The 22250-nt window shown below is 42.6% G+C and overlaps 1 protein-coding gene across 1 annotated transcript in view; it reads left to right on the top strand.

The window, feature by feature from the left end:
• The window catches only part of SLCO2A1 (solute carrier organic anion transporter family member 2A1), a gene marked incomplete at both ends in the record, with an annotated part of 79408 nt that overhangs the window by 37097 nt on the left and 20061 nt on the right, over positions 1-22250 (top strand). The gene's annotated exons all lie outside the window — the stretch shown is intronic.

The following is a 22250-nucleotide window of genomic DNA, read 5'->3' as shown; positions in this document are numbered from 1 at the left end:
TATGGTGATTTATCTCCCCTTCTGATTCCATGATTCCCTGTGCTCCATGCCAGGGATGATCCTGGCACACAAGTGGGGACACTTGTGGAAGTAGCCTGCATTGGGCTTGATGGGAAGATGGTCAAAGCATTGGCCATGATGAGCTCTGTGAATTTCCTTCATGTTTAATTTGTGTTTAACACATCCTGACATTTGTACATTCATCTGTCATTCTCTACATTACAATGCACATACATTATAAGGGGAGAGAAAATGTCTAAGATGAGGATTTAGCATCCAGATGTTCAGTAACTTCCCAAGGACACTCGTCTGTTAGGGAAACGTAGACTCAGGCACCTAATTCTTAGCCAAATGGCCCTTCTGTGACTTATTCCCAATATTATACCTTGTAGCAGGGTAAAAGATATGAGATCTTATATAATTCATAGGTACAGAATTAAATTACACTGAGCCCTGTAAGAGCTCCATTTTCTTTAAAAATGATTTTGTTAATATGAAACATTTTGAATTATTTCACAAGTAAAGAAAGTAAAATGACACATACTGATCACTAAGATTTGCTAGTTTTCCTTTCTTATTTTCTTTCACTAGATCTCTGGAGACAGTTCACATACTATCAATTCACCCATTTAAGTGTACAATTCAGTGGTTTAGTGTGTCACATTATTTTTTATGGTGGTAAAATATTTGCCATTTTAACCATGTGGGTGTCACCTGCATCTCCTTTATCAAAAGTGATATAATTCAATGGCATTAATTACATTCACAATGTGGTACTATTATCACCACTATTTCAAAAAGTTTTGCATCAACCCCAAACAGAAGATCTGTACTTATTAAATAATAATTCCCCACTCCCCTCTTCTCTCCCACCCCCACTCTCATCCTGCTCTCTCTCATCTCCTTTCTGTCACTATGAATTTGGCCATTCTAGATATTTCTTACAAGTGGAACCACACGGCATTTATTCTTTTGTATCTGGCTTATTTCACTTAGCATTTTGTTTTCAAGGTTAATTCATGTTGTAGCATATGTCAGAATTTTATTCTTTTATAGCTTAATAATATGCCATTGTATGGGTGTAACTTTTGTGGGTGAACACTTTGGTTGTCAGGTACCTCTTTATAAAAAGAAATAAAACATTTCTTCCCTCTTGGCTCCTCACTTTTCCCCTGGGGTAACCACTTTTCTGTAGTTAGTTGCTTAAGCTTGTTGCTCATCTATATACTTTCTTTCTAAGAGTGTGTCTTACTTCTTTAATCCTATTTTTGTCTTCTTACTGGTTTGGTATTTATGCATCAGTTACCCTTTCATGAAACATTTAAAAAGTTATTAGAGAGTATAATAAACAATTTGGGGGCAAAAATTTGAACAGATTTATAGAAAATTGTTAGATTTGCATACCCACCACAATCAGGTTAAAGAATAGCTCTATTAACCCCAAAACCCCTTCATGCAATTCCTTTATTCTCTCCCAGACATGTACAATGACTGGCCTATATTCCATCTCTGTAGTTTTGTAGTTCAGGGAAGAGCACATAAATGAAGATATAAAATATGTAAGGTTTTGAGACTGGACTCTTGTGCAGCATATATCTTTGGAATTAACCTAAGTCGTTGCATGTATCAGAAGTTCATTCCTTTTTATTGTTGAATAGTATTCCATTGTATGGATTTACCATTGTTATCCATTTACCTATCGAAAGACATTCTGATGGCTTCCAGTTTGGAGCTTTTATAAATAGAGCTGCTATAAATATTGGAGTATAAGTTTTAGTATAAATATATTTATGATGCTGAACATTTTTTCATGTGTTTATCCAGATGTCATCCATACATTGAGGAAAATACCTGTTCAAGCATCCTGCCCATTTTAAAAATCGGGTTATTTGCTTTCTTACTTGAAATTTGAGAGTTCTTTGTAAGTTTTGGATACAAGTTCTTTATTAGAAATAAGATTTGTAAATATTTTCTTCAGCCTATCTTTCACATTCTTTCTCCACCCCCATCATCCCTTATGCCATTTTAACACTTTCTCCATCCCCCCTCTCTCTTAGTTTCAGCAAGATCAGGTGTGTTCAGGGTGGTATGGCCGTAGACTCCCTCTTAATTTAGAGAGTTAACTTTATTAATGACCAACAGTTTTCCGAAGTATTTTGCTTTATCAAGTTATCCGCGATGTATGCGTCTTTGTCAATTCACTAGGGCTCTTTCCATTTTGTTGTAAATGGCAACATTTCATATTTCCTTGTGACTAAATACTAATTCATTGTGTATATATGCCACATCTTCTTGATTTGGTTTTCTATCATTGGGTACTTAGGTTGTTTCCATATCCTTGCTATTGTAAATAATGCTATAATAAGCAATGTGGACCATATAATTTTTCGTGTTGATAAGCTCGTATTCTTCAGATAAATGCAAGAATAGGATTGCTGGGTCATCAGGTATTTATTTCCATTTTTACTTTTTTAAGGAGAAATCCAAATCATTTTCTAAAATGGATGCTCTAGTTTTCATTCCCAACAACATTATCACAGGCTCCTCTTTCTCTGCATCTTCTCTGGCACTTGTTGAGTATCTTTGTAACATGTGTCATTTTTGTATGTGGGAGATAGTATCTCACTGTGGTTTCACCTTCTTCTCCTTTATTGAAAATTATGATGAACATTTTCCATGTGTCTGTTTTCCTTCTCAATATCCTTCCTGGTGAATTGTCTGTTCACTTCTGCTGCTCACTTGGCAGTTGGGTTTTGAGGGGTGTTTTATTGCCAAATTGAATAAGCCTTTTGTATGTCTTAGATATTAACCCCTTGTTGGTTGCATAATATGTGAATTTTCTCCCACTCAGTAAGCTGTCTCTTAAAACTACCCATATTTTCTTTCATTGTGTAAAAGCTTTTCAATTTGAGGTAATTCTAATTGTTTATTTTTGCTTTTATTTCCCTTGTTGTAAGGGTGGAGTCACCAAAAAACATCTTTATGACTGATGTCATGAAATGTATCACCAATGTTTTTTCTATATATTTTATTGTTGTAGGTCTTAGTCTCTAATCCACTTTGAATTTAGTTTTGTGCATGGAGTTCGAACAATCCAACTTCATTCTTCTACATGTGACTGTTCAGTTTTCCCAGAACCATTTGTTAAAAAGACTTTGCTTTCCCCTTTGCATGGTAGTAGCTCCTACATCATGAATTAAGTACCAATATGCATGTGGGTTTTTTCTGGACTTTCTATTTTGTTCCACTGAGCCCTATGTCTGTTTTAATTCCAATACCGTATTGTTTTAATTACTGTTATTTTATTGTACAAAGTAAGGTAACATGATGCCTCTGTTTCTCTCCTTTTTCTCAGGATTGCTTTAGTTATTCAAGGCCTTTTATAGATTCTATAGAACTTGTAACATTTATTTTTCTATTCTGTGAAGAAGAGTGTTGGTATTTTAATGGGGATTGCATTACATTTCTATATCACTTTTCGTGGAATAATCCTTTTGATTGTATTTATACCAATCAGGAGAACATAGAATGTTTTCCCTCTCATGATGTATATCCTTTAGAACATCTTGTACTTTTCATTGTACAAGTCTTTCACTTCATTGGTCAGCTTAATTCCTAGGTATATGATGCTTTTTGTTGTGATTGCAAATGAAATTATTTCCTAATTTTTTTCTTCTCATTTATTATTCATGCATCAAAATGCAATAGATTTTTATATGTTGATTTTGTAAACGTCCACTTTGCTGTATTCATCTAATATCTTTTTTGGTAGAGTTTGTAGAGCTTTCTATATTATATCATTTCATCTCATATCAACATCATATCATATTATATTATTTTGAACAGTGATAGTTTTACTTCTTGTTTTCCAACCTGGATCCCTTTAATTTCCTGTTGTCTGATGGCTCAAGCTAAAACCTCTAACAATTGAACAGAAGTAACAGTGAGCATCCTTGCTTTATTCTTGATATTAAAGGGGAAAATTCACCTTGCCACCATGAACTGTTACATTGACTGTAGGTTTGTGATATATGGTCTTTATTATATTCTTTTTATTTTTAAAGGATGACTTTTATTATTTTTATGTACAGAAGATACAATAGCATACATCTAGCCTAGTTTGGTGGGAAGTTCTTTAGCCTTCACTTTTTCCAGCTTAGCAATGCCAGCCACAGAGTTTGGACCCAGGACTTTGCCTCCCAGGGACAGTGGATCTCATCCTAACTGGCATTGTAAAAATGACCACTGATTCTGCTGAGCCACATTTTCACTCTCCCTCTCTTCCTTGTTGTATTATTTAGGTGTCTGTTACCTCTAGATTTTTGTTTTGTTGTTTTCTTGTTGCTTTATTATAGCTCTTTTGGTCATTCTTTCATGTCCAGTTGATAATGATACATTCTTTTAATTTTTGCTTTTCTTTTTTTAAAGATTTTATTTATTTATGCATACAAGAGCTGGGGTACAGGTGAGAGGTGCAGGGGGGTAAGAGGATTCACCAGAGACAGAGTGGGGAACAGAACAGGCAGATTGACTGAAGTGCACTGCTGAGGGGAGCAGTGGGCGAGGCAGGAGAGGTCTGCTGCACCAGGTGGGTTTCTCCCTGGCCTGCTGGGGATAGAACTCATGCTGCAGAGGCTGTGGATAGCTTCATAGTGCGGTGCTTAACCCCTTGTGCCACCAGGGAGGCCCTAATTTTTGCTTTTCATTGAAAGTTCTTATCTTTCCTTCTGTCTTGAATGATAATTTTGCAAAATATTCTAGGTTGGACATCTTTTACTTCAAGTAATTTAAATATCTCCTGCCATTCCCTTCTTGCTGTAAGCTTCTCATGGTAAGTCCAAAGTATAATAGGTGTTCCCTTAGAAAAAAGGTTACTATTCTCTCTTGAATGTTTTTAATATTTTTCCTTGTTTGTCTTTCAAAAGTTTAATTATAATGTGTCTTAAATTATGTCCATCTGCTATTATTTTATTTGGAACTCTTTGCCCCTCTTGGATCACATCTAGTTCATTTCCCAGGTTGAGCTGGTTCTCAGGAATTATTTTTTAAAAAACATTTTCTATGCCTTTCTCTTACTTTTCTCTCTGGAACCCACATAATACAGATGTTACTTCTCTCCTTTTTAAAGATTTATTTATTTATTTATGCATACAAGAACTGGGGTATAAGCCAGAGGTGCAGGGGGTGAGAGGGTTCAGAGACAGAGTGGGGAGCAGCACATGCGGATTGACTGAAATACACTGCTGAGGGGAGCAGCGGGCCAGTCAGGAGAGGTCTGCTGCACCATGTGGGTTAGCTCCCTGGCTGCCCACGGGAATCGAACTCATCTGCAGAGACTGCGGATGCTGTGGATAACTTCACGGTGCTCTGTTTAAGTCCTTCTGCCACCAGGGAGGCCCACTTCTCTTTAGGTTATCCCAATGGGCTCTTACACTATTTTCATTTTTCTTTATTCTTTTCTCTTTGTTGTTCTACTGATATTTGTGTGTTTTCAGCTACTGTGCATCAGACTTGCTGATTCTATTACTTGTGTTTTTCTACTATTGCGGCCTTCTATCATATTTTTTTAATTTGGTTATAGTATTTTTTAGAACTATTAGTTCTAGATGTAACACTCATATTTTCTTCATCTTTACTGTATTCCTTGTTTTCATCTTCTATTGTTTTTCTCAATTTGATTAGCATGGTTGTACTGTTACCTTAAACTACTCCCCAGGCAAATTCCAACAGTTTTCCTGAATTGATACTTGTTTTGGGTTTGTTTGTTTGTTTAAAAGATTTATTTATTTATTTATACAAGCACTGGGTATAGTCAGAAGCACCGGGAGGGTGAGAAAATTCACCAGAGCCAGAGGGGAGAACAGAGCAGGCAGAACCACGAAGTACACTGCTGAGGGGAGCAGCGGGCGGCAGGAGAGGTCTGCTCACCACGTGGGACCCTCGCCCAGCAGCCTGGGATCGAACCTGAGCTGCAGCTTTGCAACCCAGCGCTCAACCACTGCAGGGAGGCTGTTTTGGGTTTTTTGTTGTCATTGTTCTAGCCATCACAATATGTTCCTCTGTCTCTTTATTTTTTTGTTTTCAGAGGTTGTAATAGGAGTTTCTTCCTCTTGTCTTGATAAATTAGCTTTATACCCCTCTTACAAGGAGCTGGGTATAATCAAAAGTTCTTAAACATAACCTTTAGGTTTCTATTATTTCATAGACTGATACCTTTGCACCTGTTCAGATGGCTAGGAAACTGGTGCCAGAAACAGATAATAGGTATGAACCAGGGCAGTGGGGCACTGCAAGGCCACCTGCAGCGAGCATCAAAGATTCAAGCTTCCTGTAGTGCTGTACCCAAGTTGTATGTGGGGATTCACAGTGACCCCTTCCCCTAGGCCTACTCCATGGTCAAAATGTTTTGAACAGTCTCATCCTGCTCTCAACCTCAGTTCTTTGGTTGCAGTAGTTGTAACACTTGATGAGGACTGTATTTGAGACAAGGTCACAAGCCAGGAGTTGTTTTCTCTGCTTTTCTAAGTATGAATCCTTACCCTGTAGTACTTGCTGCTATTGTTTCGGTCCAGTTGCTTCAAATGCTAGTTAATGAGGGCCTCCCCTGGTGGCGCAGCGGTTGAGCACTGGGTTGCGAGGCTGCCCGCAGCCTCTGCAGAACCCATTCGATTCTTGGCCACCCGTGAGGGTCCCACAAATGCTAGTTAATGGGTCCCAGAAATGCTAGTTAATGAGAATGTTCATTGTTATCTGTTTTGGTTGAATTGGAGTAAGGCAGATGTTTCGTAAAATATAGTCTGCAAAATATGGCATCATCTATAAAGAGACACAGCACAGGTGATCCCATCTGGCTCATCCTGCTGGTTCAGGCTCCAGCTGTTCTAGTTGGGGAGCTACAGACTCTGTACCTTTATTCCTATAGTTCCCCAGGTGAGCCCCCTCAGTCCTGCCACCAAATTTGTATACCTCTTTTCAAATAAAGTTCCTGGTTTAAAACTCCAGATGTGGGCATGTGCCCTTGAGTTAACAGCAGTGAAGAGGCTCCATATGGCAGCCGCCCCTCCCTTTAATGGGTTGTAGTGCCCCAGTATCCTCTAAACCCAGATTAATTACAGTTTTTCCTACCCCTTTCTCTCAATGTATGCTATAGTCAGTCATCTATTTATCTTTCTAGGGTCATTGACTTTGTTGTCACTATGACAACAACAAAGGTGTAGTTTGGTTGTGAATGTGTGGAGGAGGTGAGCCAGGTGTCTTCATTCTGCTGCCATCTTGCCAAACTCCATCTTTTACATTGCCAGTATCACTTGCAGAACAACAGTTTTTAATTTGGACGATATCCAATTTATGATTTTTTTTTTCTTTTATGGATCATGCTCTTGCCACCATTTTAAAGAATTCTTTACCTAACCCCAGGTCAGGAATATTTTTCTCCTATATGTTATTTTTCTCCTTTAAGTTATTTTTGTACCATTACCAAAAGTCAACTGGCCATATTTATGTATGTCTTTTTCTAGACTTTTTCTTCTGTTCTATTGATCTATGTGTCTATTCCTTTTCTAGTATTACAGTGTCTTGACTTCTGCAGTTTTATAATTCTTAAAATTGGGTAGAGTGATTCCTCCACCTTTATTCTCCTTTTTCAAAACCTTTATCTCATTCATTTCCCTTTCCATATAAATTTTAAAATAAGCTTCTCTATGTCTAGCTACAGATGTCATGTAGATATGGTTATATCTAAAAAAATTCTTCTGGAATTTTCATTAAAATTGTATTAAATTTATACATGAATTTGGAAATAATTGACATGTTTTTTTAAGATGAGTGTGGCACTCCATGAACATAGTTTGCTTCATCATTACCCATACACTTTAACATTGACTAATGAGTTAACAATTTCTAAAGATGACAGAAGCCTCTGCTCTTCGACAGAACAAAATTTATGCTCTAAAGTCCACAGTCTTCTATCTTCCATGTTATTGTTCATCAGTTAATTTAGTTGTGCCTATCTTTAACTTTCTACCTGTGGTCATTATCATATGACCATTACAATTTATAAATAAGTTGGTGCTTATTTATATTTACCCATATGTTTACTGGTTTCTTTGTTCACCATTATTTCTTGCATTTCACCCACCCTTACTGATGTACTTTCCTTTAAACTGAAGTACATCTTTTAGTGTTATTTTTTTTATAATTTTTTTTTAATAGAGGCATGCTTTATTTATTTGTTTGCTGGTTTGTTTGTTTGTTTTGTTTATACATGCACTGGGTACAGTCAGAAGCACGGGAGGGTGAGAGAATTCACCAGAGCCAGAGCGGGGAGCAGAGCAGGCAAAAGGACTGAAGTACACTGCTGAGGGGAGCAGCGGGCGGCAGGAGAGGTCTGGGCGCCATGTGGGACCCTCCCCCGGTGGCCGGGGAGCAGCCAGGGATCGAACCGGCGCCGCAGAGGCTGCGCGCAGCTTCGCAACCCAGTGCTCAACCGCTGCACCACCGGGGAGGCCCTCTTTTAGTGTTATTTTCAGGGGGGCTCATGAGTGAGAAAATCTCTAAGTCTGTGTCTGAAAATGTCTTAATTGTACCTTTCTTCTGAATTATAGTTTGGTTACAAACAGGATTTTAAATTCAGTTACTTCCTATTAGCACTTAAGAGGTATCATACCTCTGTCTTTTGGCTTCTCTCTATGGTATTAAAATTTCACCAATCTAATTGTCATCTCTTTCTAGGTATTCTGGTTTTTATTTCTAGTTGTGTTTAAGATTTTTTCCCTTCTTTTTTTTAAGATTTATTTTACTTTATTTAGGCATACAAGAGCTGGGGTATAGGCCAGAGTTATGGGGGGTGAGAGGATTCATCAGAGACAGAGTGAAGAGAAGAACAGTGGGAGCTACCAAAATACACTGCTGAGGGGAGCAGCAGGCGAGTCAGGAGGGGTCTGCTGCACCATATGGGTTAACTCTCTGGCTGGGGATCGAACTTGTGCTGCAGTGGCTGTCAGTAGCTTCATGGAGCTGAGACTTAACCCCTTGTGCCACCAGGGAGGCCCAACTTTCTCCCTTCTTTATTGTTATGCATGCCCACCATAATGCATCTGAGTATAGGCTAATTTTTATTTATCTCTCAGGAAGTTTAATGTATTATTTCTTTTGAAATTCAACTTTCTTTAAATTCTGAAAATCTCTCCAAATATTCCAAATATGTGCCTACCCCTATCTTCTCTGTTCTCCCAGAACATCTTTTAAATATACATTGGATGTTTTCATTTCTGTCATCCTCCTCTGTTAACTTCATTCTCATGGTTTTTAGTACTTCGTCTTGCTGTACCCAGGATAATTTCCTCAAGTGTGTCTTTCTGTTCACTTAATCTCTCTCCAGCTCTATTTTCCCCATATCTAATGCATCCTTCACATTGCAAATTGTGATGACTATATATAATTTTGCTAATTTCTAAAACAAATCTATCTGCCCTGTTTTCATGGTTTTTTTGATAGTTACCTATGATTTCTACTTTATCTTTGGTCTCTAATTATTTTAAGTATATTTACTTTATGGCCTTTTTGTCCACCTCCCTTCCCCAGATTTTTCTAATTCAAATCTTACTAATGTGTTGTATCTGCTTGTTCTTATTCATGGTGGATCATTTCTTTGTGGGGTCAGTTGTAAAGGGATTTTTTTTCTCCCTGTGGAAATTTTGTGTGCGCTGGGTTGAGAAATAACCCTACAACGTGGTTTTGTATTTACACTTATTTGGCACCCCAGTAAACTTTGAATTAACCTTGAAGCTCATTTTATGATAACTTATTGGCTTAGATAGCCTTGAACTTGTTTCAGGGATGTGAGAAGTGACAGTGGTTTTGTTATGAGCAGCTGCTAGAGGCCAGTTTGTTCATGCTCTTCCTTGGTTCACGGTATTGGTGGTGAATATGTCTGAGGATAAATGAGCCACCGAGGCCATCTGAGGGAATAGCTGATTCCTGTTTGCTTAAATACCATACTCTTTTTAAAGTCTAACTGCAGGTCTAGCTCAAGCGATGAATCACTTGAATTGACGGAAGGGGTTCCATTACAGATAGTGAGACCTACAGTGGGGATAGATAAATGTGCACTGGAAAAAGAATGGAGCGAGAATAATCTCAAATGATAAAGTGTCTACTCAGTTCTGGTCATAAGAATCTTTTCCCCACCTCTTTGTCAGTCACCAGTAAACTAATTTTTTCTCATAAATGTGGAATGGCCTTGAATCTATTTGGACTATTTAAGAACTGAGTCTTGCTTCAAGGAGGCACAGTATAAAGACAGACCCACGCCTCAGGGCCCTGACATGTCCCTCTCCCACTGATCTAGACAAGGGGCTTAAGGCCAGCACTGAAGGAGATTCTGAAGTTGCCACCACCATCTCAGAGAGCCATATAGTCCCACCCACCACATTATTGTTTCTCTAGACCCGAGGTCCATGTTAGCACAGGAAAACTGTGCTAATGAAATCTGTAAGGGAGCCTGGGGCACTGGGGCCAGGCCAAGGGAGGGCATCCTGCCATGCACCACACACTGTGGCCTCCTTAGCCTAGTGGTTTGGCTCTCTGCAGCCTGGGCCTTACCCCAATGGTATTTGCTACCCACAGCACAGCCACCACGGAGCATGGCCAGAGGCAGGAGGACCTCTGAGAGCAATCACTCTGCTTCTTGTTAGGGATGTTCTTTTGGCTTGGGTTCAACCTCCCATGAACCCATGAAACACATTGCCATGGACCTGGGAGAAGGGCCACAACTTGCCTCTCAGGTCTGCAGGGGATTGCTAGCCAGGAAATGGATCTTTTTCATTGCTGTTGCTCATTATTTGTGTGAATTTTAATTGCAACAATAGTCCCAGAAATCTCACTCTGACTGGAGCAGAGTCACAGCTGAAAATGCTTAGGGGCTCAGCTACCTTCAGGATATCTTCCTGGTGCCAGGAGTAGGATAAGGAGGACTTTCCCCAGGCACCATGTAGTCTGTGAACTCTAGGTTGGGGTGCCAGAGCAGCGTGGGTGTGTGCTATGCTAATATGTACAAATAAAAATAATCATACAGCCTTGCTTCGTGGGGAAATTTTGAAATGCAACTCCTACATCAAATGTATTCCTCTGGGAACTTTAATTTTGAATTATGCAAGGTTGTCAGGAACAAATGCATTTCATTAAATGCACTGCCCTGAGTGATTTCATGAATCTGAATCATCTTCTGCAGTTAGGTGACCTTTGGGCTTTGAGACTTTGTGACTTTGGGCCACTTCCTCTGAAGTGCTGCATCTCAGTCCCTCCCAATGAAAAATAGATCCTCTGTTGCAGGGCTGCAAGGGCCCAAACAATGCATGTTAAGGATATGCCAAATGGCTGGCGTGTGCAACAGCTTTAAGTGGTGGCTCTTGTGACTGACAGTGGTGAGGACAACACATGTGTTATGTGAACAAACTCAGGTCCCAAATGAAGAAACAGCCTGCTTCTTGGGATGAACCAAGTTTGAAACTCATAGCTAATAAGCTGTGTGACCTGGGCACATGTCCCTAGTCTTCACCTAGGTCCTCTGTGGTGGCCCAGAGCAGAGCTCCTCCCTCAGCATAATCCTCCTGCATGCACCGTTATGTGTGAATTTATAGGATTTCTCTCTGGGAGGTATAAGTTGCAATTCGGCTCTGTTCTCAGTTCCTCAGGTTGTAGTAGCCTGGTGTAAGTAGAGTGTAGACTTCAAAATTCAAATCCTAGCTCAGCCATCTACTTGTCAAGTCTCTTTAGGCAAAATACTGCTTTACCTTTTTGAACCTCAGTTTCCCAACCTGTAAAATGGGAATAATACCTTCACTTTCAGAGTACTTTGAGAAGAAAATTTAAATGAAGTAGTTTAGGTAAGGTGCCTGGAACATGCACTGTTCAGCAGATTTCTCTGCCTACCCATGCTGTGGTGTTTGAAATATGTTCCTCATAAGTAATGACCCCCAGACCTGTTATCATGTGTTGATTGCTGATTTCTTCCCTTGGCAAAAAGCTGTTCCAGAAATGAACATGAGAAGTGGAGAATAACTACGTGTTTTAGGAAAGAAAATTAAAGGGGGTTGAACATTGTGGGAATCATGGAGACCTTTAACAACTAATTGCTAATTTTGAAAAGGCCATGCAGACATTTATGAATGTTTAGATTTTCTAAATGTTAGTGGGGTCCGGAAATGTGCCCTGGCGCCTTCAGAGAAAAGACTAGCTACCCAGCCAAAGCCTCTAAGACCACTTCTGGAAAGCACAGAGAGGTTTTGGTAGATGGGAAATAGGCCAACACGAAACCAGTTCTCCCAAAAGATTAGAGTCAAGCCTTCGGAAACCAGTGTTTGGTAAGGACTAGGCATAACCTGCGAAGAATCCTATGCCAAGACCAGAGGGAAGTCTGTCCCCACGCAGACAATGGGCGCACACACTCAGAGAACTTCCTGTAGGACAAAAGGGGAGGGGGTGTGTTGGATCATATTATTGGAACAGTCAAGAAAAGAAAGGAAGAGGCATTTTCTAGCCTTTTATTCACAAAGTTGCCAGTCCCGCACCTGTGCTCATGCAGGCCGAGTGTCCTTGGAAGGAGGGTGTGAGGAGGCATAGGGAGGAGCAGCCTGGGGCTCCTGAGTAACTGCTGCTCTTCCTCAGTGGAGAACTGGGATCAGGGCCCCCAGCACGGCCCCCCGCACTGCCCCCAGCAGAATCCATTCCACTAAACCATGTGAGCCACACAGGTCGCTCCCTCTGCGGGAACTGCTCATGGCCTTGAGGTCTGGATGTTCTGGGGTACATACCTCCACATGGTGTGAAGTGGACATGCTCGTGCTGTGGAGCAAAGAGAAGGGCATATCTTGTACAGGGAAGTGTGAGTGTGGTTGTGGAATAGTTGTGTTTAAGGGTGTGTTTGAGGGAAGTGCAGAAAAGTTGAGTGTGGTGAGGAGGTGAAGAGGTGTGGAGGGAAGGAGGATGTACATGGAGATAGGAAGGGCAGGGGTGAAGAAGCATGTGAGGGGGAAAGTGTGTGTGTGTGTGTGTGTGTGTGTGTGTGTGTGTTTAGACGGGGATGTATGTGAGAGGGAAAAGTGAGGAGAAGACAGGAGAGTGAGTGGATGGTCGGGTTGGGAGTTGCACAACTTGGCCAGTTGGATCTATTTAACCTGAAAAGGAAGAGAAAACAACAGGGGGTGTGGGGATCAGAAAACACATGGGTGTTATTAAGTCAACCGAGAGAAAAATAGCCCCAAACAGATGAGCAGAACAAAACCTAATGAGATTTGATGTGGAAAATTTTTCAATGCATAGTGTAAGAAAGAATAGAAACCAACATGGAGAAATGATAGAAAGCAGAATTGATGCTCTTTGAACATTAGGGGAAGGCCAGGGATGGAGCTGGGGTGACACAGGAGAACTGGTTGTCTCCATGGCGGTGGCACCAGGGCCTCTCTAAAGGCCTGGACCATTGCTACAAAAGTAGTTGACTCCGTCAGGCTCTTTAAACATCTGTTTTGTGGGTAAGTCACAACTTCACCTTGACTGGCCTGGAAACATGATTTCTTGTTCTTTAAAGTCTCCAGCACAGATGCCAATGGGAGATATGTATGGCTTCCCCAGCAAGCACATCAGGCCCCTTGAGCTACGTTTAGTCAATCCAATAACTTGCTCAGGAATGAGATTGGGGTAGCAGGCCTACTTCATTTTGGGGGCCTCAGTAGCAAGCTGTGTCCTTCTACCCCAGAAAGAGTACTTCAGGACAGACAGCAGACTGTGTGTTTTGGGCACACCTATGGCAGTGGGGAGGGTCTTCTTAATGGAAAAATGAAGACTTTGAGCATCCCAAGAAAAAATGTTAGGCAGTGAGAGACAATCCCACAGAGATGGGGTACGGTCCTGCTGGGGAATGTGGATGAAGAGACCATTGATCTATCCTGCCCAAGGCCTGAGACTCCCCCTTGAACCCCCAAAGGACACAAGGGAAAAATTTTGGGCTCTTCTAACCACACTTGGCATTGTTGAGACCACTAATTGTACTGAAATGGAAAACACCAGGCAATGTAGACAGTATGCTTCCCACTGGGAGCCAGGAAGCCAGCAGGGGCAGTTTTTGACTTTGAGGAACAAAAGGACTTTTAGGGTTCAGAACTTGGACTGGCCATTATCAGGGAGGGTGTGAGGCTCAGAGATCTAAAGGGGGAAAACAACAAAGAGAAGTCAACACCAAGGTGAAAGTATTGGGTTGTTGGAAAAGTTATGACACATTTTTGCATAGAAAAAAGGGGCCTCCCTGGTTATACAGGGGTTAAAATCTGAGTGCTATCAAGTGATAACTAGCCCCTTCGGCATGAATTCAATCCCCAGTCAGGGAGCTAACCCACATGGCACAGCAGACCTCTCCTGTCTCACCTGCTGCTCCCTTCAGCAGTGTATTTCAGTAGATCCACCTGTTCTTCTCCCCAATCTGTCTCTGGTGAATCCTCTCACCCCCTGCACCTCTGGCCTACACCCCAGTTACTATATGCATAAATAAATTCTGAAAATTTTTTAAAAAAGAAAACAGAAAAAATATGTCATGACTTTTCTGACAGCCCAATATTTGGAGGTGGGACCTTTGGGTGATAAAATCACCTCACAAGTGTGCCCCTATAAGAAGCTGGAGAGTGAGCTTGCCTACTTCCCAACATGTGGCACCTGAAAGAGGGCGCTCACCAGAATCCAGCCATGCTGATGGCCTGATCTTGGATTTCCAAGCTCCAGACTGAGAAATAGATCATTTATAACACCACCCCTCCACCCCATTACTGCCCTTTGTTATGATGGCGGCCCAGACTAAGACTCCAATGGATTTATTCTCCTTGGCTGCAGCCCCTCCTTATAGCCTTGTGTTTAATTTTGAATTTTCAGCCTCTGGACTATCTTATTAGCCATGCCTCCAGCTCCTTGTCATTTGTGTCACTCACAAATATGTCATCTGTCCCCTGCTTTTTCACCTAAGCCTGTGACAACAGTGTTGAGTGGTGCACAGTCAGGCTGCTAGTTACACCAGCCATAACGCTGCCCTAGGAGTGCTTTGGCCTGTTTTTTCCCCCGAGGACTCTCCAGCCAAGTGTCCGAATCTTGTCTACTGGGGTGTCACGACAGGTGTTGTCAAAGGCTTCCTCCTGTCATGTAACACCATGTTACAGCTTCCTGCTAATCCCGGAGTCCCATTAACAAAGGAAATGAGATTCGTTTGGCATGACTGGTTCTTGATGAACTTATGTTGGCTCAGCTGATTGCTTTTTCCCCCCTAAAGAGATTCTCATCAGCCTATTGAATAAATCTGTGAACAATAAGTTCAGCTTCACACCCAATTGGGGCTTGCAAATTAAGCACACACCTCTTTGAATATTAAAATTAAATGACTGAGCTCCCTCCTGCTTGTTCAGGTATGTCATTGTTTCCTCCTGTCCATTAAGAAATAGCTTTGATGATGAGCTGAGCCTGGTGGTGCCTCCTTCCTTGGCCTAATGGTGATTTCTCAGGGTGAAGGCTTGAGTGCAGGGGCAAGGGTGAGCAGTAGTAGGCAGGGGTGGGTAGGAGAGCCCCTCATAGCACTGTAACAACATATTACAGTGCCCTCTCATGCCCAGCTCGCCCAATACATGGCCTCCTCAATACATACACATAGGCCCCTAGTGCTAAAGTGATGGTGTGGTGTCCAGCCTCAGTCTTAGAACTACTAGTCTTGAAAGCAGAGCAAAAAACTCTTCTCTATTCCCTCCTGCTCATTCTATTTCTTGCACAGGAGTGAATCCCTTCAAGCAACACACTTACCCTTCATATCCTTTAGTACAACCCCTCGGTTGCTGGTGACCAGCACTGATCTTGTCTCCAGTTTCTGGACCCAGTTTCCAAGTTCCTCAAAACCCTGGCAATGTTGCCTATCTCTAGGGTTCTGCCATTTCCCTCATCCATTACAATTTCTCAGTTTCTGGTCTCTTTAGATGAAAAATGATTTATTGCATGATCACTATGTACTAGGTTTAATTTTTTTTTTCATTTTCAATCCTTTTAAGAATATTACAGGGCCTCCCCTGGTGGCACAGCGGTTGAGTGCTGGGTTGCGAGGCTGCCCGCAGCCTCTGCAGCACTGGTTCGATCCCTGGCCACCGGCAAGGGTCCCACCAAAAAAAAAAAAAAAAAAAAATTACAAAGTAGATATATCTGTTTTGGAAATGAAGACACTGAGGTTTTGAGAGGCCCCTTACCAGTGAGCATGAGACCAAGATTTGAACTTAGTCTGTCTAGCTTCAAAACAGGAATTCCTTCCATTGCCCTATGATGTATCCCAGATGATCACCCTGACTCTGTTGGTTTCTGCTGGTGCTGAAGAATATGTTCTCCTGGTTTCTCAAGATGAAACTCAGAATGCATATCCTCATAGAAATCATTTTATAGGTGAAAGCTTAGTCTTATCCTCATATAAATTATTTTATAAGTGAAAGCTTAGTCTAGTTGGAATAGAAGACAATTTTTACAAGGGCATTACGAATTAACAAGGCTTTGTGAACTCCACTAGAAACTCAATCACTTAGGATTTGCAAACAACCCGAATTACAAATGACTTTGAGATCTCAAATCAGGAGTGAGTTCAGGACAGCCTGTTCTAGGCCTGCCAGTGGGTGTTGCCAGAGTTTGGGGAAGAACTGTTGAGTAGTTGAATTTAGGAGGATGAGGAAATAGCTCCTTCAGAATGGAACATTCTGAATGAGATTCCAGGACTGGTGCTGGTAGCCCAAGGACTTGGCACCTTGGCCATGTTTCCAGAAAACTTTCTGGATGCACCCCTTCCTTTCTCTATTGTTCTCTTATGGATTGCTTCTGAGGCTTGGGTCTTGCTAACCTCCTCCCCATTTGGCCCTACTCACCCACAATCCATGCCACCTTCTGAGTGGGAGGTTTGGGGTGATTCTCAAGAACTGTGTCTAGAAGAACTCATTGCTACCCTCCTGTTTCCTGGCAGGATTCTCTTTCCTCTACTAGATTTACAGAATGGTTAAGCAGAGGAAAGCCCCACTTCCCATGGCCTTCCTGTGTGGCCTGATCATTTTAGGGTCCTCTCTCAACCCAGCTTCATATCTTTGTTTCAAGACCTCTTATTAAATCTTGATGGCCTTCCAGAGGGCCTAGACATGGCCAGACCTGGAGCATGTGTCCTTGAACAACGGAGTGGCTGAACCTTGGTCTACTCAGATTTGCGCCATCTTTGTGGGTCCCACGCTAAGGGAGTAGCTCTCCCTGCAGCAGAGTGCATTATTTTTCCAAAGCTGTTGCGGAGGCCCAGAAGTTAGGTCTGAAGTTCTGCACCTTTAAGTTGTAGGATGAGTCAGAGTATTGACTCACGTGCAGTTGGGGTGGTGCTGGGGTTTCTGGAGGAGGGGAAAACTCCTGGTCTGTTTCTAGTTAACATTTCACAGTCCTATGAAATGGCAAAACCAGATCCCTGGTGTCTTGTGGGAAAAAGAATGTGCTCTGATGAACTTGAACCTTCCAGAAGTCTGCCTCAGGGAAGATGAGAAACAGACTGACATCCAGCTAATGAATAGACTCTCCCCCTCCATTTCCCGGGATCCTCCAAGATGGAGGCAGTTGGCCTTGGGTGGGCAGGGAGCCTCTGGAGTCTGTGGTGGCTGGAATAGACAGCATTTCTCTGACCTGACCACAAGATTTGACACGGTGGGAAGGCGGGAGCAGGCAACCTCTGGGAGGACCATGTGCTTCTATAAGTCAATGGAGTAAATAGGTACTGGGTCTTTACTGGAATGCCTGAAAATGGGGTGAGGTTGCCCCTTCTTCCTTTTCATGGCCTGAGTTCCTGAAGAAAGCTGGGTAATTCACTTCAAGAAAGAGAGAGGATGGGCCTCCCCAGTGATGCAGCGGTTGAGCGCTGGGTTGCGAAGCTGCCCGCAACCTCTGCAGCGCCGGTTCAATCCCCGGTTGCTCCCCGGCCACTGGAGGAGGGTCCCACATGGCGCGCAGACCTCTCCTGCCGCCCACTGCTCCCCTCAGCAGTGTACTTCGGTCCTTCTGCCTGCTCTGCTCCCTGCTCTGGCTCTGGTGAATTCTCTCACCCTCCCGCGCTTCTGACTGTACCCAGTGCTTGTATAAATAAATAAATCTTTAAAAAAAGAAAGAAAGAAAGAAAGAGAGGTACAGTGAAGTGAAGAGAACTGGCAATTCTGTCAGTCTCCTGATACAAGGTATTTCCCCCACCCCCATTTATTAAGCCCTTGGACTTACCTATCCCTGTCCTCTTATTTTGAAGATAAGAACCTAAGTAGTCTAAATTTTGGAAGACTCCCTTCTCACCAGATTGAGCTAGCCAGCCACCCACTGCAGGGTGCGTCCCAGGCATGAGCTCTTGGGAAGCCTACACTAGGTCTGTCTCTGACATAAACACCAGCCCCCACATCAAGCCAGGGAGCAGCAGGTTCTACCCACTGCCATGCCCTGCTCTTCCTGGTTCCAGGGTCCTTCAGGACAGCCAGCTCCTGCTTCCTGAGTGCAGTATTTCCAGGTGGAAGAAGCCATGCAGTCTTCTGGGGTAGACTGGGGGACTTGAGGCATGTCAACTGCTATTGTCTTTTCACATATGTCAGAGTCTGGGCCAGGGTGGATTTGGCTTCAGTCAGGGTTGGTGTAAGGAGAAGAGTTTATTGGGAGCCAAGAATCAAGTTGGAATTCAGTATAGACATAGACTTGACTTAATTGGGGCTAATCAGTTATTCTTAAAATATACATTATTAATAAAAGCCATTTCTTACATGTAATCTGACATTTTAAAAGTTAATGATAACAGTTGTACAACCCCGAGAGAGTTTTACCTCCTGAACTGTTCATTAGGGTGAAATTTCATGAGGATTTTTATGGCACTGGCATACCACCCAACGTGCCATGTAAAGACTTAATAAGCCAGTTCAACATTTTCACCATCTTTGATGACCATTAAATGGGGCACAAAAAATCAGTTTGCCAGCCAAGTCAGCAACAGTGTTCTAAGAAATGTGAATTTAACAAAATGATGAGAATCAGCAAAATAAAAAACAAGAACATTTAAAAAGAAAGTCTTAATTCTCTTTGTTTCTCCTGTCCCTGCTCTCCCACAAGAAGCCTAGTGAAACACTCCCCTGGGCTGGGCAATGCCACCTGCACATCTGACCAGCACGCTCTGCCCCTCATGCCATGCACATTTCACCTAATTTACCCCCAAACTATCTCTTAACTAGGTCGATTCTACTCCTTGCACACAGACCTTGAAAACTGGCCTTAAACCCCTCTAGTATGTTCATTGTGCTGTTCCCATTGTGATCACCCTTCTAGGGTTTTCCTAGGATATAACCCAGGTCCCTTTCCTGGACACACAGGATCTCCAGGAGTGGCCATGCACCCTTCCCCAGCCCAGATGTATTTGCCTGTTGTCCACACTGACTTGCATTTCGTGTTACAGCATGTGCTGTGCACACCTTCAAGCCTCTCCACATGCCGTTCCTCTCTCAACTTTCACTCCCTACCCTGATTTTCTATTGATTCTTCTGCACATATTATTCTCCTCATCTCAGAGCACTTTCTCCAAGAATCTTTCCCTGAACCCTCTCCCAATGACATCCAGGTTAGTGCCCCTCCCATGTGTTCCCTCACAGCTGACCTGGGTGTGGTGCTTTGGTGACTGAACTTGCAGCAGCGGCCAATTCTGTGCACCTCCTCCCCTGCAGGCATGGTCATTTGCTTTCAGGTGATCTTTAAATCACTCCTGCATATAACACAGACCTGGCTCTGCCACCCACAACCTACAGCACAGCTGGCAACAGGGTCAAACCCAGACAGATAGCTCCCCGTGCGCATTTGCAAGTGACAACAGCAGTTTAGAGAACTTCAGACTTTGCTCTTTTCTTTATATAAAATATACTCAAATTTTGTCTGAATCTTCTGAAAAGATGCCCCCATTTGAACAGTTGCCAGAATTCCTTTTACTTATGGGGCCTTAAAGATTGCGGAAATCAGAGTGGGCGTGGAAGTAAGCAGAGACGTGTGAGGGCAGATTTGTTGGAGTGACTGCGCAGTTGTACATGGTCAGTGGCTGGGCCAAGTCAGGGGCTTGTGTAAGTGTCTAAATGCTTCCCAGGCCAAGCAGGACCTCTCAGTCCTCAACATGCCCTTGAGAGGGACATGGGTCATGGTACTCACCCATCACTTTTTCTAAAGACTAGCCAAGCCCACGGCTTATAATCGCTCATCCACCCAGTGTGTCCTGGCCACTGCGCTGAGGGCAGGGATGAGCAGTGAACAAAGACAATGCAATGCACCCGCTGCCCTCCAGCAGCCTCCCATCCTCTGTAGTGCTTGGATTCTGACTAGAATCCTCTGAGGTCTTTCAAGGTCCAGGTCACTGACAGAGAATCACCAATTGAGGACCAGAAACTGGGTTCCAGGCTCCCAGTCCAACTCTTCCAACATCTGTTCGCCTTGTCTGCCCACAGCACCTGGGGCTCCCTGGGGAGGGGGCCGTCTGCACAGGTGTCAGCACCACACACCTGCTTCTGGGTGTTGGGCACAGGTCAGTGTGTGGGGAGGGATTCCTGAGTGGGGTGGAGAGTGGGCTACATGGCCCCCATGGTCTCCTCCTCAGCAGGAACATTTATAATTCTGTGCTTCCAGACTAACATTACAGTCGTGAGAATGAGCATTTCGGCGTATTCCAGCCTTCCTGCCAGAGGGCAGACACAGCTATCAAGCCTGCTGACTGACAGGGGCCTCTGACTTTTCCTCCTGCACCTCTTTCTGGAACCATAGCTTTCCAGCTACTTAGTGACCCCCAGGGAACATCCCTATCCAGCCAAACTTATAATCTCTACTTCAGAGGAACTGAGGCACAGTGAGGATTAGAAATTTGCTCAAGATCACATAGGTACCTAGTGCCATAGCCAATTTCTTCCTTTTCTTTTTAAGCCACTTAAAAATATAAATTTCTAGTGCTGGAACTTGAGTATCTACAACTCAAAGAAAGGCTAAACAGACCCGAAACACAGCCCTGGTGTGACCCATACCTTTGTAGAACTGGGGCCTAGATGAGAAAAAAGGGCAATGGTTATGGAACAAAGAAACTAGAAATAGGGCAGTTTAAAAGCTAGAGTGCTAAATATGGGTTCCAAACCCTTCATTCCTCAGGGAGAAGCTGGGAGTTGCCTCCCAATTGTATGAAGCTGTGCTGGCAATGGGTTTTATGCAGGAAAACAGATCCACAAGCTTTTCTATTATGGTATTTAAAATAGCATGAAGACCAAACAGTGTAGGGGCCTCCCTGGTGGCACAAGGGGTTAAGCATAGCACTGTGAAGCTGTCTGCAGTCTCTGCAACACAAGTTCGATCCCTGGCCAGCCAGAGAGCAACCCACATGGAGCAGCAGACCTCTCCTGCCTAGCCTGCTGCTCCCCTCAGCAGTGTATTTCAGGCAGTCTGCCTGTTCTGTTCCCCACTCTGTCTCTGGTGAATCCTTTCACACACACACACCCACACACACCTCTGGCCTGTAACCCAGCTATTGTATGCATAAATAGTCTTTAAAAAAAAAAAAGAACAAACAGTTTAAGGAAAGACTGAGGGACAAGGAAAGCAAGAGAAATGGTTATTCTTCCTTAAAGGAAAAGAGGAGAAGAAAATGCATAGAAAAACTAGCAGAACAACAAGTGAAGAAAGAACCAGACAACACCAACTGGAACAACGTGTGCTCAGCAGTTTCAGAACCACATGTATATGTCAGAAGCCATATCTTTCTCTTGTACTGATCATTAAACTGGAGGTATCTATTAGAAACTTCTATTAAATACTTCATTAGGAAACTGTTATCAACATTTTTGATATTCTTTCTTATGGCCCATTTACTTTGGTGATGCGCTAAATTATGTGAATGATGTTTATATTTTGGAGATATTGGAAGGGGATTTATCTTTCTTTTTTTAACACTAGAACAAAGTTAATTTCTTCTCTCAAAAAAAGAAATAAGAAATTGGAGAACCATTGTTAAAATGGGCCATTTTTTTGGCTAAGAAATCACATACTTTTAGTATAAAGTTTTAATTCAACCTATCAGGTAAAGGATCCTAAGAAAGTTGGGTGTGGGTTGGGGCAAAGGAACATGAAATAATGAGTGGAAGGAAGAATATGGTATAGCATTGTTTCTCCTCACTGGATAGTAACCA

The sequence above is a fragment of the Talpa europaea genome (assembly GCF_964194135.1).
Source record: "Talpa europaea genome assembly, chromosome: 4".
Lineage (NCBI taxonomy): Eukaryota > Metazoa > Chordata > Mammalia > Eulipotyphla > Talpidae > Talpa > Talpa europaea.
The sequence above is the reverse complement of the archived record's forward strand: the minus strand, read 5'-3'. Positions and strand labels throughout refer to the sequence as shown.